The sequence below is a fragment of the Anthonomus grandis genome, chromosome 14 (genome assembly GCF_022605725.1).
Source record: "Anthonomus grandis grandis chromosome 14, icAntGran1.3, whole genome shotgun sequence".
Lineage (NCBI taxonomy): Eukaryota > Metazoa > Arthropoda > Insecta > Coleoptera > Curculionidae > Anthonomus > Anthonomus grandis.
This window is the reverse complement of record NC_065559.1, coordinates 17043686-17061799: the sequence shown is the minus strand read 5'-3', so window position 1 is coordinate 17061799 and position 18114 is coordinate 17043686. Positions and strand designations below refer to the sequence as shown.

General features: G+C 33.9%; 2 protein-coding genes and 1 long non-coding RNA gene across 5 annotated transcripts in view; 2 read left to right on the top strand and 1 right to left on the bottom strand.

Annotated features, from left to right (window-relative positions):
- Positions 1-18114, bottom strand: part of LOC126744387 (protein PALS1) — a 463284-nt gene that overhangs the window by 83941 nt on the left and 361229 nt on the right. The window lies entirely within an intron of this gene.
- The window catches only part of LOC126744391 (uncharacterized), a 184066-nt gene that overhangs the window by 122654 nt on the left and 43298 nt on the right, over positions 1-18114 (top strand). The gene's annotated exons all lie outside the window — the stretch shown is intronic.
- Positions 11995-13225, top strand: LOC126744399 (uncharacterized). Of its 2 annotated transcripts, XR_007663149.1 has the most exons (3): positions 11995-12151; positions 12201-12321; positions 12506-13225. It is a non-coding gene; the product is annotated as an uncharacterized LOC126744399 (long non-coding RNA). The 2 variants fall into 2 exon arrangements; XR_007663148.1 differs by having other exon boundaries at positions 11995-12321.

The following is an 18114-nucleotide window of genomic DNA, read 5'->3' as shown; positions in this document are numbered from 1 at the left end:
ATTTTACAAAAAACCCAACCAAGTCCCGGCCACCTGTTACGAGCAAAAAATTTGTAACCACAATGCGTCAAAGTATTGTTCCCACTAGCCATTTCATCAGAGTTTAGGTTGACACCTCCAATTACCTGCAAAAACGCAAAAAAATGGACTTTTTTCATAAAATCGCATTTTTCGGGTACTTGTACTAACGCTGGAACCCTGAAATTTTAGTATGTGTTGTAAAACAAAATTTCGGATCTTTTAGATGATGTCTGATCTTTTCACCATGTACAGGGACGCGGCAAATGAATTAAACGCGAAAATTCAAATTGCTCAGAACCTATTAAAGTTGGAAGATTGTAATTTTACACAAATAATGGGGTTATTAAAGTATTTAATCCCTGAGAATATAAATGATCCAGGTGCCACCACTAAAAAGTTATTAAATAAAATGTGATTTTCGGGTCGGACCTTCATGGGTAAAGTTCATTATTGCTCGCCCTGTATGGTTCCCAAAAATTTCGGTTATATGGCATATGAAAGGTAAAAGATGAAGTTATTTTTTGAAAGAAAAAATTTTCCCAAAATAAGTATCGTTTGGCGGAAAATCCCAAAAAACTGAAAATGCCAGAACTCTTAAAATAATTTTTTTACAAAAAAAAGCTCCAAGTATGTCAAATCTCTTATAAAATAAAGTCTTTTCGCCGAAACACTTTTTTTATAAAAATTTTTTTTTAGCCTCTGGAGAAGTTTGAATTTTTTTTTAGTCACTTTTGTTCGCTTATAACAACTCACCCTGTACATCGATCGGGCCCAAAAAGTATACAGACATGAATTACTATAAAGTCTTTTATGCCTAAAAATTTCAATTTTTTTGACAGCGTTAAAATTGAGATCTCGTGCAAAAATGAATTTTGACCCGTTTTTTTACGAATTTTTGACTTTGAGACAGTACAGCTTCGTTTGGTGGTACGGAAAAAAAAATTGTTTACGGATTCATCATTCCCAATGTATTGAGAGACTCTATGCCAAATTTCATCGTTTCGCTAGCCATACAGCCAAAGATATGAATTTTTATTTCCAAAAAAACACGATTTTTCGGGCCCGACCTCGCGTGCATAATATAGTCTGCGACTATATAACAAGTATAGTCGCTTCGCTCCTATACTTTTGGTCCGTGGGGACCAGTTTGGAACCTTTAGGTCCTGTCAGTGATGGGCCTTAGAGGATTTCTTAAAAAAAATTACAAATTGTCAGGTGTACTTAAGTCTGGTCAGTCGAAAGTGCCAACGTTTCTATGCCAAGGAAAGAGAGGACCAGTTGTTGGGGTATCATGCTTCAAAGAACCATAATGTGTTATATAGTCGCGTTGTGTGTCAATATAATGTGTTATTATATGTCAAATATCTGTCAAAGTATATTAATTGCATCCTTAATAAACTCTAAATAGCAAATTTCAACGCAATCGGATTAATAGCAAAAGAGTTACGGTGTCACGTGACCTGAACCTCAAATTTCAATTTTCTGTCAAAATTTAATATTTGCATCCTAAATAAACTCTAAATACCAAATTTCATCCCAATCGGATCAATAGCAAAAAAGTTGTTAATTACATAAAAAAATTTCATTCGAATCCTTTGAACATGCCAAGTCCCTGCTCTGTTCCTGGATGTAAATCTAATTACAAAAGTGGTTTAAAAGCAGGGGCGGAAGTATTTCTGTTTTTGGCTTCCCCAAAGATGAACAACTTAAAATTAAATGTTTAAAAGCCATACCTAGAGATAATTGGGCTCCTACTCAATATTCTGTGGTTTGTCCCAAGTATCTTGACCGGAATGATATTATCCGTAAAGATGATTATCTTTTACCTGATGGCACACTCACTAAGATTAGAGTTAAAGCAAAATTAGTTTGCTCTGCAGTGCCTCAAATTTTTCCAAATTTACCTGCATATTTAACAAAAACAGTGCCTCTTCCTAGAGAAAGTCCAGACGAAAGAAATAGTGAACAAAAAAGTAATGAACTTGCCAATGAAGCCTTTGGGCAACTTAATTTCATAAGAAATTTTTAAGATCTTATGAGTAATTATTCCCACAAAATTCTAATATCTGACCTGTGGAATGTAAACTTTTTTGAGATACAAAACTATATTTCTATACTTTAACCTTGAATGATGCTCGTAAAAATATTATTAATCAAATATCAATAGATAGCGACCTATATGTTAAAGTCTTTTTAAAAAAAATGGAGTTGTCCCAAAATGATCTAAAATGGATTTTACCTTTCGAATTGAAATTAAGTAGGTGGGTCTCCACTCAAAAATCTATTAACTAGGTATAATTATATATCTTCTGATTATTGTGAGCTTAAAAAACCATAATCTTCATCTCTAGAAAAGTTTTATCATTCAGCAAAATTCAGATTTCACACAACTTGGAGGATGAAAAAGATAGTAACATTTGTAATCGAGTAATACTATTAATAGATCAAATAACTTTACTTATTTTAAAGCAAAAACGTTATTACCCATCAACTATAATAATGACTTTTATATTATATATTATATCACCTTGCGCATATGAATTGTTTAAAGATTATTTTAATCTACCCTTCAAGATATACCTACAGTATCTTTCTTCTAGCTTTGAAGTGTCACCAAATTCTGACTTAAATAAAACTAACGACACCACTAATTATTTAAACATTGTATCCACTTCTTTGGCACCGACAGAGAAAGTTGTCTTGAAATTTATTAATTGATTAAATTTATATATGTAAAAAACTACAATATAGGGGGAAAAGTCTAATAATGCATTTATATAATTATTAATGGCGTCTATACATATTTTAAACAATAAATCAATCACATAAATAAAATATTCTTATTTGTAAATAAAGCAAAATCAAAATAGAACATCTCGGCAGAGTCGCCCTTTCAAAGCGTAAACGGATCTACCAAAACGCATCCGATACGCAGCTTGAGTAAAGGCGTGTGAAACAGGCATTATTTTGATTAAATAACATGGAGCGCGGACTATAATGTTGTTGTTGACAACCGGCATATGCTGCGTTCTGGATTCAGTCGCTCATCACGATCGAACGTAGCTTATGTGTATGAAGATGCAAACCTATATGTATTTTAGAAGTTTTATATAAATATGTATACTCAGCTTGTATTGTGGAAATAAGTATGAAAAAAACCATAACTTTGCTAAATAAGACTGATAAAAATCTCATAACTTCATTCAAGTTTACATATATCTTGCCTGTGTGAACTTTTGTGTACCTAGAATGATTACACAGTGTGATTTGTTTTCATCCTAGTCAACAATTCAAGGGCTGTGGGACCCATTAGTTGTAAACCAGGAGGAATTGCATGTTTTAACTGCTGATTAGTATACCACACAACCAGGAATAAATAAGCTAATTGAAGTATGTTAGGATTCCGCAGAGATCATGAAATGTGTTTGATGGGGCTCAAACCATGTACTTAAGGACATCCATCAAGAAATCATTGAGATTCTACCATATTGATGCAATTGGGAAACCAGGAAGAACTGCCTGTCTATACTGTTGATTAGACTACACAACCAGGAATAAATACATGAAGTATGTTAGGATTCCCCAGATATCATGAAATGTGTGATGGAGTAGGTGCAATCATATGAGGAAGGAAATAAAAATTAGAAGTAAACAGGAATGTAACAACTGAACTGTGACACAAATTGTAGACAATCAACTTTTTTGTTGTGGAACGGAGCAATATTTCAATGAAGTTTCACTTAATACTGGATTTTTTCACCAGAAGTTGGATGCATTTATAATTTATATACTTAATGTTACTTGAATGAAATATACATATGTAATTATATATACTTTATTTGTTTCAAATCTTGAATAGGCAAAAAGGCACGAGAATCTTTCAATTGGAGCTAAAAACCCTATTGTTGGGTAGAAAATAAAACTTATTTCATGTTTATATTCCATAACCTGTTTATTGTTTTATTAACTTTTGTCATACAGTTATTTACTTTTAATAATTAAAGAGAAAAATGATCTATAATAAAGGTTGAGTTTTATTCAAGATACCATTCCTTAAGGCATAAACAATATTTGCTCTATATTTCTCTACAGTCATTAGCATACAGTTATTATCCATTTTATACATATCTTTAATTTTCATCAAAATGTTTATAATAAATAGTTTACATTTTAAAACACAATTAAAATTTACATTTTTTAGGCAAACAATCTTTACTCTCATATAAAGCAGATATTGGGACAGTTTTCTAAGGGCTACTGTTTATATGTGGCAATCAGTTTAAATTTTTACATACACTTAATCTGAAATATTTCATAGACAGTATTTATACCTAAATATTCTTACATACTTAACTTAAGAACTGGTTTATTCTTTTGCTTAATTATAATACATCTTGTTAAATCAATGTTTTTAATTTATTCAGAAAGTCTTTTAAGATATTTACTTAGGTCATTAAAAAGTTACAATGTCTTGCAGAACAGCAAACATATCTGGTTGTCAAATTGGTATGTTAGCTGAAAAAGAGGACAACAAAAATCCGAGGACTAACCCTTGAAGCACACTCACAATTATCATATAGTTTCTCATAATGCTCTCGGTCAAATAAATATGTTAAATCATTTATAATATTTTTGTTAGATTAGCTATTTTACAATTTTATTTTTCAGTAGAAAAAGAACATGAATACTTACCCAATTCTCTTAAATATTCCAAGTTTATGTGTTTCGATGAATTCACTCATCATTCTCAGACTCTAACACCACACAGCTGTAATGTTTACATGAAAACCCAGTAAGTTTATAGGTGTTTCTGCCCTTCTAACCCAACCCAACCCGCTATATTATTTCAATCTTTTAGGTAGGAAAAATAAATAATGAACACAGTTAAATAATTAAGTAAAATCATCTTTATTTCATGAACTTATGTTACACTTACATATCACTTTATGTGATAGAAAAGAGAGATTTTACAAAAACAGCTGTTCTTACACCTAATTTAAACATAAACATAATTTGTTAATGCCATATACACAAAGGTGCTCACATATGTCGCAGAGAAAATCTTTACACTTCTTAATATTATTATTAATCAAAGGATTTAAAGCCTAAAAGTTTTAGATTATAATTACATATATGAGAAATCATCATTTAGAAATTCTTGTATTGAGAAAAAACATTTTTTCAATAGATATTGTTTTATAGTAAATTTATATTGCAGTAAAAAACTTGGCAGGTAACAGTTTAATGGTAGCAAGGAGAGCATTATAGAGTTTGGGACCATAGAAGGAAACCCAACACTTAACCTTGTGTATGTAAATAAAATGTGTATGTACGTAAAATGAAAATTGTACAATTTTGTGTGTGGAGTATTCACTAATATGATGTTTAATATGTACTAAACTATATGATATATAAATACTTCTCTGTAAGGAAACTATCTTTGGTATCTAAATAATATAGAATATAGAACAACAACAATAAGATAAAAAAAAGTCTCTCCAGTTTTGGACTGGCTTTTTCTGCTTCTTTTCACCACCATCTTCCACCTTATCATCAACTCAACACTTGAAACATCTAGCTGCCAGAATCTGCATTCCTCCCCTTCGATAGTGCCACAACTGGATGCTATCTACTGCTTCGATTATCCTCTTAGATGTTTTAAAGCCTGGCATCTCGCTGACCTGAGCATTCAGACTAAGTGGCCTGCTGCCAGTCATGAGCAAAACCATTAAGATACCCTTGCATAGACGCTAATTGTTAGACCATACAGATATCCATTTGTTATTCATATTTGACTAGGGACACATAACTGTAGTTGAATTTCCTTACTCTTTTGAGGTTACACACCTCTTGTGTGAAAACTGATTATATGCAAGGTGTAATATAACATTTACAGCGTTTAGTTAAGCGGAAATTTGCCAATCTTTCACATTATGGGCCTTATTCTAACTAATAAGTTCAATATTTTCTCCTTTTTGGTCTTATTTATTTACATAATACATGTAGAGGTTAGGTTGTCATTGCATTAAAGGTTACATTACATTAAGGCCTACCTTTAACGCTTGCGTTTTCTTCACAATTCAAATAATAACAATGATCCACAGTCCACAGTTAGATTTTGTGTTAAAATAAATAAATAGCAATTAAACTTTCACTCCCGCACCCAAAATGCCATGTATGAGTCCTTCCGTCGCATGAAAACACGGTAAATTCTAAAACTTTACAACTTTGTCGAATGATCACAGCTAAAGGAAGGCGACTTGGTAAAAGATATGCACATAATCGGATTCTCCAGAGTCTCTAGAATTATTCCATACCGATTTCGGGAAATTCTGAGCTAATTTAAGTATTTTATCAGTGAAAATAAGAAGGAAGACCGAGCCGATTCAATCACGTTGACGTCATGTCACTGATGTCATCAAAACTGCGGTAAAGGTCGGCATTAAAATCGCCCGTAGACGTCAAAATCGACCATTTTCAGATGATGTTTTAGGGTATAAAAAAAGGTTTTTCCCTTATGATTTGTACATGGAAAAATAGTATAAAGCCTTAGGAACAGTTTAACATCAATTCTGGACCGATTCCAATCGGTTTTAGTAGTTAAATTTCGATTATAAAAAGGGTCTTATTTTAAGCGGACACGGGCGAACAGCGCAGGTTTCATTGCCTGGGTGACGTGCTTGTTGGGTGCTAGACCACCCGAATTATTGTACCTTGAGAGCCCGTACCGGGGGGGGTACCAATATTCAGCTGACCGATTTTTTGGACTTTTTATGGAAAATTGCATTTTCTTGAAAAATGGTGATATTTGAAACAAAACGGTATTTAGTGGATTATAGCCAGATAAATTCCGCGTGTGTGAAGGCAAAAATGGTCTTCGTACGATACATAGGTATGCCAGTATTAAGCGTCAAAGTTAAAAAAAGGTGTAGAGCAAAAACTACTCTACGTAGATGACTGTAGATTACATCAGAAAAAAGCCCTTAAAAAGTATTATAAATGTTGAAAGTTTGAAATTTCCAAGTGCCACCCTTAAAAAGTTATTAAATAAAATGTGATTTTTTTTTGTCAATTTTTCGGACCTTCATGGAGAAAATTTATTATTGCTCGCCCTGTATGGTTCACAAAAATTTTGTTTACATGGCATTTGAAAGATAAAAGATGAACCTATTTTTTGAAATTTTTTTTTTTTCGGAAATAAGTTCCGTTTGGTAGTAAATTCGAAAAAACTAAAAATGCCAGAACTCGTTAAAAAAATTTTTTTGAAAAAAAAGCTCTAAATATGTTATTTCTCTCATAAAACTAAGTCTTTTCGCCGAAAAACTTTTTTTATAAAAATTATCTTTTAGCCTCTGGACCATTTTGAATTTTTTTTTTACTCAACTTTGATCGCTTATAGTAAATCACCCTGTATACGGATCTGGCCCAAAAAGTATACAGACCCGTAACCCCCAAGAACCCCTATATCCTGAAAATTTCAGCTCGATTGAAAGCTTTAAACTTGAGATCTCGTGAGCAACTCGATTTGTACCCATTTTTTTACGAATTTTTGACTTCAACTCGGTACCGCTCTCTTTGTGGGTACCGAAAAAAAAAAACTGTTTACGGATCCATCATTCCCAACGTATTGAGAGGCCACATGCCAAATTTCATCATTTCACTAGCCATACAGCCAAAGTTATGAATTTTTATATCCCAAAAAACACGGTCGCGCGAGCTCTAGGTGGCGTGCATAATATAGTCGCTGACGCTCCTATATAACAAAGGAATTATTTCCATAATTGGTTCGGTGGGACGGAATATGGAATGAGGGTGTCTGACGGGTCTGCCTATAAGGAACATGTAGACCAATTTTACCGAGTATATCTGCGTAGCAATATCCAGAATGGAGAATGTTATAGGAGACTGATAGGTCACGATGTTTACGATGGGTTTGGAGAGTATGGATATTAAGTTCAGAACATGATTAAGCTGGCCTGTACCTCTAGTGAAAAGTATGGAATGACATTTACTGGTATTCAAGACCATATTATTAGCGGTGCACCAACCAGCAAGCCTATTTAAGCCAAGCTAAAGTTTAAGGCAATCATCCAAATTTAAGAGTCGACGGTAAACTTTAAGGTCATCCGCAAATTTCAGATAATAGCTATTCATGAAACAACTTCCATAATAAGTAGCTAGTAGTAGATAAGTAGCCTTTCAGTCACATATATAGGGAACCGGTAAGGCGGTATTTGCTTAATTTGCTTAACAAAATTTCATGAGTCACGCGATCAAAAACTTTGAGTCCATATACACTGCATGTACATGACATCCCTCCTCAAAAGACTGGATAACTGATTCAGTAAACGTGAGAACATTCAGCTCAATAGACCGCCCTGACATAAAACCATAAACAATCCTGTCAAAAAGCTTTGGGATAGAACTGAGGATACTTATTGGTCTATAATTCTTGACCTCTGTGCTGTCACCAGACTCTAAGATGGGCGTCACAAAGCTTGATTTGCAAAAATCAGGGAAAACACCTGTCTTTAGGGATAAATTAAATAATATAAACAAAGGTCTTGAGATAATAAACCTGCAATGCTTTAAGAAGATAGGAGGCAACCCATCAGGGCCAGGACCCTTGCAAGCATCCAATGTACTCAGCTCAGAACAAATTTCAGAGATTGTTATGCTAAACTTAGAAACATTCAAATTATTTGTAACTTGATTTACAGATACTGAATCGTTACAGTTAGGTGGTGCACTGCTATACATTTCAGAAAAATACTTAGAGATACTCGTAAAATATCTCTTGATGGACTGCACTGTTGCCTTTTTTATTGTTTACAAGTTTCCAAAAATTTCGCAGATTATTCCTAAGAGATTGCTCTGTAAAAACACATATTCATCATAGCAGTGTTAATTAAATTTACATCATGACCGTAGAACCGAAAAAGCACGATAATCGGCATCCAATTAAGAGTTCAAAAATCTCTAGTGGGCCCGCTTCTTTGCAACTATTAACTCTTTCAACTCTGATGAAAACCAACATGGTTGTGTGCAGTGCGGAATATTTCTTTAAAGGAACAAAGCATTCAATACATAAAAACATAATTTCATAGAACACTTAACATATCGTTTAAAGCTAAATTCGTTAACAGTGTATCTAAGTAAAACTGCGATAGGAAATCCAAAATGGCATCCCAGCCGACCGAATGAAAGTCCCTATAGGAAGCACAGCCCGTCGGTTCACTTGAATTTCTGTTAAGACTACACTCCACACAACAGTACATGGAGGGTGATGATTATCTGTTGGAAGTAATGCAAAATCTGCCATGGAAACAGTTATAATAAAAGAATAATAAAATATAAACAGTTATACATCTGAGGAAGGTGCAAATACCAATATGTAAAATATGGTTGACCTGAAATAAATTATATAGGGCACAAAGGCCAGACACTGTCTGGACAGACTCGACTTTACCAGGTGATGCTGAGGTCAGAGAAACAGCAGTTGATTCGAGCTCCTTGTTCAACCAACGGCAGCAAGGTTGATTAAAATCGCCCACCACTAATAATTGACAAGGAGGGAATCCGTCCACCAGTCCCTCCAAATCGTCCACAAAAATAGCATACTTGTTAGAGTGGCTTCTGAGCGGAAAATATGAAGTAGCCACTAATAGCTGATACCTTCCTGAGCCTATCCGCAAAATACTTAAAAAATAGGTCTTTTTCACCTTTTCTTTGACTTTCTTTCAAGTTGCCCTTTAACGCATTTAGATCCTTTCTCTGTTGAAGTGTAAGATCAGCTTCAATGTAGACCAGTGTAGTTCTGTTCAGATTTCTTTTACTTCTCAAAACCCTTACTACTTCCTCGTTGCTAGTTAATTCGACTCTAATAGACCTATGCCTATTCTTATTTTTCTGGCCAACTCTGGTCACAGTACGAATCTGTGTTGGACATCTAGTGATACTATCCAGTAAGTTTTTGGCGTGGGTACTATCATCATTATCTTCCGAAAAATTAAAAAGCATGATGTTTGTTTGCTTTTTCTGTCATTCGAACATTTGCTGTATGAGATTATCACTTACCGATGAAGTAGTAGGCAAGCTGGTTGGTTGAGGCTGTTGTAATAATTTGTTATTGTTCCTGATGTCATTCAAGGATGATAAGAGAGCAACATTTAAGAGTTTTACCTCTTCTTTAATTTCATTGATTATGGAGCCAAATTCTAAACACTTATTTGTTTTGTTTTTGAAATACTGAACTTCAGTTTCCAAGTTAGAAACACGATTCACCAAGTCAATGAGCTTAGGAGAGCAATCCTTACACACATAAAGCATAACTCGAGTGGGGAGGATAAGTATTCTCATTTCCGTGGAAGTGTTCTTATCTTATTCCAGAGGAAGATTTACACAAGATATTTTTGCACAAATATATCGGTGAAACTGATAGCTGGTTCCTTAAAAATACATGAATCAAGACATCTGGTGCATATACCACTTATTTTGAGGTTAGTTTCAAAAAAACAGTTTTAACTTTCAAATAGAACAAGAAATAGCAGTCCTTGTAGAGGACGAGAACACACATCACAAAACCAAAACTAACAATTAATATCCAATTTAGAATGAAAAGTTCACAAAAATTATGAGAGGTCAAAAAATAAACGGCGATTGGAGATGCAAACCAGAGCAGATAGTAAGAAAACTAAATGCACTTAGTACAGGTACTGCTACAATTGTTAGGGGTATTGTATGCAATAAATACAAAAACAATGAGGTTCAATTAGTGGTCAAAGTCTGTCGAGAAGACATCAGGTACAAAAAAGAAAATCAGAGGTTAAACCAAAAATAGAAAAAAGAGAAGTTTATCATGAATTTAAATAGGGATTTTTAGTTTTTTAGGTTCAGTTGAATAAGGGTATAACCCATACTAATCCATGAGGTAAAAATAGCAATAAAATAAATGAAAAACAAAAAAGCAGTGGGCCCAGACAAGATAGACTAAATTTCTGAAGCTGATGGATAAAAAATATTTACTCAAATTCATTATCCTGGAAGAGACCGGCTTGGACAATAAAGATATTAGATTAATTTCAAATATCTACTGGAATCAGATAGCATGCTTAGAAATTGATGGAGATCGAAAGAAACAGGTGAAAATATAACGTGATGTAAGAGAGGGATGTGTCCTCTCGCCCTTGATATTCAACTTCTATTCAGAAAACAAAATCATTTCCTTAATGAAGTAAGTCCTTAATGGAGTAGAAGAAAGTACCTATTTGAAGGGAGTCAGACTAAATAATATTTGATACGCCGACGATACCGGGGTGATAGCAGATAACTTGGAAACATTGTCAACAATATGATCTTAATATTAATGTAATGAAAACGAAACAAATGATCATCAGCAGAAGAATATAAATGGGGATCACTTATATGTCCACGAAACCCGAATTAAACGTATTCAACAATTCACTGCTACCTTGAAACCGTCATAAATGAACAATGGGACAGTGCACAAGAAATAAAATGTCGTATAGGAAAAATAAAGACGGTATTTCACAAAATAAGTGATATCACTAAGTAAGGCACTTAAGATGCTATTTTTTTATGTTTTATTGTATGGCATAGAATTGTGGACACTCTCAGGAGCCACGACTAAAAATCTGGAAGCATTTGAGATGTGGCTGTATAGGAGTAATTAATTTTACTTACATATTTGAAATCTTTAATTGTTTTTAGGAACGAACACTCGTCCAGCATAGAATCTTCCCTCCGCAAGCGCAAAGCTTTAAACTATTATATCATCTGGTAAATTATAACAATCAAAATATCCCTCAAAGTGAATATGATAAGCTGCATCAAGTTTTAAGGTCCAGAGGTATAAGTGAGGAGCAGGTACAAATTTAACAATTTTACCTCTAAATGGTTGTTCATTGTTGATACGGTTGCAGGTGTTTAAAGCAATTTCTCCTTCTTGTCATAAACTAATCAAAAAATGCTTCTGGAAAAGAGAACGTAAAAAATGCGAAGATATGTTTAAGAAAATGAAGACCACACAACAGGCACAACAATACCTAATAGGGATTGGGTATTGTTGTGCCTTCAACTACTTCGGGTTAAGGAATATGTCCCGTAGAAAGTATTGTAAGTAAGTAATTTGGTTTTTAGGTTATTGTTTCTTTTTTTAGGACAGCATTTAGCTATCCGAGTAAGACGTCATCTTGTGGTTTTCAAAGTGGCTTGGAAGTGCTCATTGATAATGATCCAAATGATTATTTTGCCACATATATTCCTTCAATTGGATAGAGGGTAAGAAACTATTTTATACATAATTCAGGCATAATTCTCCTTCGATTTTGCACTATATATTCAAAAATGAATTGCAAAAATATGCGTAATGTATCGTTTTATTCTTCAGATATGTACACTGAAAATTCTTAAAAAAATCTTAATAATTCTCTCAATAAGTTTTAAATTAACTATGTATTTGTAGGTCTTAATTCACTATCCTTATGACATCCCAGACTAGTCAGTGCGTAATAAATATTTTATTGGAAATAAACACGAATAACTTCTTAGGACTAAATCCGAAAATCATTACTGCTACTGATAACATAAAAGCGGCATGTCCGCTATTGACCGGAAGTGCCTTATTCCTAAAGAGCGCATTTTTTGAAATGTTTGAAATTTACTCATTATTAAAAAAAAAAAAAATTGAATTACACCATAAATAAATAAATTATTGGTGTAATTACAAAATTACACCATAGACAGCTCACGTTAGAAACATAGAAGTGCTAAGAAAAATGAAAAAAGATCTTGAGGAGTGAAATAAGTCATATATACATTAAAAAGAGAAAACTTAAATACTTGGGGCATATTATGAGAAATAAAGATCGAAACTCCCTACTGCAAACCCAAATACAAGAAAAGGTATTGGGTAAAAGAGGGCTCGGAAGATGAAGAACATCATAGTTACGGAACTTAAAGACTTAGTTTGGGAAAGGTTCAGTAGAACTGTTTTACACTGTTACAAAAAAAAGTTATAATTGCTAACATGATTGCCAACATCCGAAACGGAGACATACCTGAAGAAGAAGAATTTAATATCAACAAAAATAACTTGATGAATGTGATAAGGTATATTAAAAGGAATGTATAACAAATGCAGATAATTTATCTTGAAAATAATTTTTTTTGTTTAAAAATAAAACGGCTTTTTTTTCCTTATCCCCTAGACTATTTTACATATGCATCTATTATATGCATCTATACTAATTATCAACTATACTCTATTTCAGAAATGTATAGAGCAATAAAACCTCATGCAAAGGTACCCGGTGACCCACCAATATTTTATGCCACTACCTTAGTTGGGTATTATTTTCAATGTCAAATTCTTTCTTTTCGTCGAGTGCAGGTACTAGTAGTGCCACCCGGTTTTGGGTCAATTTATGAGTTTTGCCCATTGTTATCCACTGACAAACAATATTGAAAACGGTTCGCCAAAGGCGTGCAACTGGGACTTGTTTTTTCATGACACTTAATATTATATGTTACCTTATGATTTTTAAAAAAATTGTAAAAATTTAATATTATACGTATGCACAGCGTATCCCAAATTCTTGGGTAAACATCGGGAACTGGGTAACTTTTAGAGATACAGGGTTGGTTGAGTTGGTTAAATTAGTAAAAAGTTGCACAACATCATGCATAACAAAATGCCTGCCCCATGTTGGCCGACGAATCTGGGACACCCAGATAGAGTGTATAACAATTAAATTATGATAGATTGTAGCCTTCGTCATCAGACGAACTGTCATCACCTCTTGACATAATTAAAGGGTCGACTGTCTGACCAGGTTCTCAAGATCCGACATTTTGTCCTTTTGCTTAATTACATGCTGGACTGCTTTTCGCCAATTCTCTGGTATCGCATATGACTTGATCAAACAGTAGTTTAATATCTTTCACTTTAAAAGTCGTGTTTTGTCCTGCTACAAATACCTGCGCCCATATCAGTTCTATAGGATTTAGTTTGCCATAGTTATATTATATTTTTCGGCTGTATCTTCCACGGCGTATTTCATGAAACGAGTTTTGTGTAAGTTTTCTATGGCCAGCAGTTTTTTCATCTTTTTTTCTCAAATTTGCTTTAAATGCAATACCTTTTGCAGTCAGCCAATCGATAATTTCTTGCTTTCTTCAACATGAAGTTGGCGTTTTCTCTATTCGCCGTGAATGATAGCTTGCGTTATCCATAACCACCACCGAAATAGCTGGAAGAAAATGATTTCCAAATATGATTACCAAAATAGTCTTCTAAAACGTCTGAGTTTATGTCTTCTTGGTAATCTCCTGTGCGTCAACTCAAAGGTTAGCAGACCTTCTTTTAAAAATCCCCCTTCGCTTCCAATATGTGTGATTATTAGTCTTTTTCCTTTTCCCGAAGGCACTTTAATACCTGAGGACAGGCCTTCTATGAAAGCTTAGCGAGCACTGGTTATATTTTTGCCACGTTTTTTGGACTAGACTATATATTGGAGGCAAAATCCATATTCTTTAAAGTTTTCCATAAAAGTTTTCTACTTATCAACGGAATCCTGTCATCTCGGCCAAGCTACATCAAAATTTTGCCTAGGGTGGGTATTTCCTTTTTAAAATAAAAAGAGTGAACTTTTCTTCGAATTATACATTTAGTATTTTCATCAAGGACTTTTGTTGGCTTTTGCTTGGGAGATTCCACTTGACCTGCTACTTTTCTCTCTCGCAACAATTTGAAAATGGTGGACTTTCCAATTCCAGTCATTCTGGTCATATCTTTCAACAATTTCTTGCACAGTAAAACTAGAGTAATCGTATTTTATGCAATCATGTACATACATTTTAAATAATAACTATTATAAATTTTTGCTATTATTTATAAAACCGACACACAAATATTTCGTATTAAACATTGTTTTTTTTAAATAGATTTAGCAGATAAATTCCTTTTGTTTAAAAAAACACAATCTTTAAGAAATTTATTCATTGGTAATTTACCTCGAGCGAATCAGTTTCACTTTGTTTTTATTTGCAACTTTTTTAATTAAAAATGAATGTTGATGTATTGGAAATACTTTTTTTATTGAAAAGAGTTGTTTTACATCAAGAAGGTATTTCCATTAGTAATCAACACAAACTTTAAGAAATAGACTTCATGAAAAGAGTTAGAGCTGTTAGACCACAATTAACCAGATCACACTGAAGAGCCCGGCTGAATTTTTGCCGCAATCATTTAAATTGGAACATGGAATAATGAAGCCACTTTCTGTTTACGGATGAGTCCAGATTTAGACTAAGCCATAAAGATGCACGTGTGAGAGTTTGGAGACGAAGAGGTGAATGCACAGAACATCCCCCTTTAGAAATGAAAGTAAATGCAACGAATGTGTCGGGTTGTTTTAAGTTGTCCGCTTCATAGAAAGATGGCGCGGCATGTCATCGATTTGCCATACATTACAGAAGTTGTTTTGTTTCATTCATTCTCCGATAGATAGAGGCACTGTATATTTTATTATGGGTATTCCCGATTTGCTTTCGGTTCTAGCTGCAGTTTTATTAAACCAATAAAAAAAATGTGAATAATTTTTTTTATTATCTTAATGAAACTTCAAAGGTATCGTAGGTGTGGTAATTCAAGGGCATTTTCATTTAATAATATATTTAGAAAAAACATCAATATTCCTTTTAGACATAAAATTAATTATGTGTAGTACTACAAATGAAAAATAATTAGAAAATATGGCTACACCCATGTACATTTATAGTATATATTTTACAAATTCTGAAATATGCTACCCCGTCACACCCTTAATGAATCACCTGGGGCAACCTAGCCTCTCTTAGTGCTTTGATACTTAGTGTTTTGGTCTGACGATTGTGGATAGAATGAATTCTGCAAAATCATTGACACAGATAAAGTGTTCTGTGAATTATTTCACCAGTGGTTTTTAAGCAAGGATTTTTGATATTAATTATTTATTGCTGTCTATATTTGGCATTCCTCTTGGAAAAAGAAAGCGGCTAGAATATAGGTCTGTGCAGTCTGGGACATAGTATTTATGTTTTGCTTTTACGTCACCCATAAACAGACATTTTGTGGTCTTAATACCAATCCATGTAAAGATAAGTTCAAAATATTTAAATATAACGCCCTCTATTATTAAGGCCTATATATATTTCTAAAGCAACGTGACAACGTCGGCTTAGCGAGTTTTGTAGTCTCTACTATTTGGTTGAATAAACAGTCGTTGTTAATCATCAGAAGCTATGACAAGCGTGTTTTATTTTCGCCGGTCTTCCTATTCCACTATTTATTTTAACAGGTTATGAACCCAGGCATGTGCCTAGGATAGATTAGAGCCTTAAAACTCAGTTAGTCTATTCAGTGTCAGTTTAACGTGTCGCGAAAACCGAGCAGTCAGTCGAAAACGAAAACACAGTGTTTGTTCCAAGATGGCGATAAATTATCTTAGCAGTGTGCAAAAACTTGTCGGGCGCGAGAACTTTAAAGAGTGTTCTTTTGCCCTGGAGAATTATTTTGTACTCGAAGGTTTAGGTAAATGTTTGGATGGCACAGAAACGGATTCTGTCACCATTGCGAAAGCAAAAGCCAAATTGATTTTAACTATAGACCCTTCTTTATATTTGCACATAAAGAGTGCGACAACATGCCAGGAATTTTGGGAAAAGTTAGGAAAACTTTATGCTGATGCAGGTTTTACAACAAAAATCAGTTTGCTTAGGCATCTAATATCATTGAGGTTAGAAAGTTGTAATTCAATGGAAAGTTACGTCAACCAGGTGATTGAAACTTCTCAGAAACTCAGAAAGACGGGGTTTAGCATCGACGACGAATGGGTCGGATCGTTATTATTGGCCGGATTACCAGAAAGGTATGCACCAATGTTAATGGCGGCAACAGTGGCGGAAGCTTTGTGAAGCGGCCAAAAGGTGGCAGCAGTTTCGGTCGAAAATTCTCAAATGTCAACGCAGGTGCATCAACGTCAGGCAGACCAGATGATTTTGGCAGAAGGTATAAAAACAAACTTATTTGTTTTAAATGTAAACAACCCGGTCATTTCATGTCGAAGTGTCCAAATTCAAATGTTTCCTCAGCAAATTCGTCAAGATATGCGTTTAGTGCGGTATTTTTAAATGGGAAATACAGCAAGGATGATTTTTACTTGGACTCAGGAGCAAGTAAACATATGTCTCCGTGTAATGGTACAATCACGTAAGGTTCAAAAGGTGTGAAAAGAAACAACCTCATGTTTTGCTTACGTATATTGTACCTCGACTGTCTATCACTAGGCAGCCTAGTGATAGACAGTTCAATTGGTGTTACAAAAGAATATTGCTTACAATGCAGTATTAATAATTGATACACATTAATCAGTTACCTAATAGTCATTTATAGAATATATAGAGTGATTCAGATTTAGATAACTAACTTGCACTACATCCGAATGAAAAATAGATTAAGAAATGCAGGATTGCAGAAACCAAATTAAGTGACATTGTGGTTGCAAATGAAGAGAAACTTAAGGTCAAGTGCATTGGGAATATAGATATTGAGACCAAGGTTAAGGGGGAGATTTGTAAGGTGACCATTGAAGATGTTCTTTGTGTTCCTGGTTTGACAACCAACCTCATATCAGTAAGTCAGTTGATTTCAAAAGGTATCAAAGAGTATCCTTTAGTAATAGTGGCTATTCTATTTTTAGTATTAATAATAAGTTGTTAGCTACAGCTGATTTATGTGATGGTCTTTATAAATTAAATCTAAGTTTTAGCTCAGAAAGTAATTTAACACTGTTGACTGCCTGTAGTGTTCCAGAAGTGTCGCACCGAAGGCTAGGCCACATTAATAGTCAAGATTTAAACAAGATGAGAAACTGTGTGTTGGGTATAACACTAAGGAATGTATGTACCATTGACAAGTGTAACTGCATTGTTTGTTGTGAGGGAAAACAAACAAGGTTGCCTTTTCCAAATAAGGGTTCGAGGAGCAGTGGCCTATTGGAAGTTATCCATGGAGACGTGTGCGGGCCAATGGAG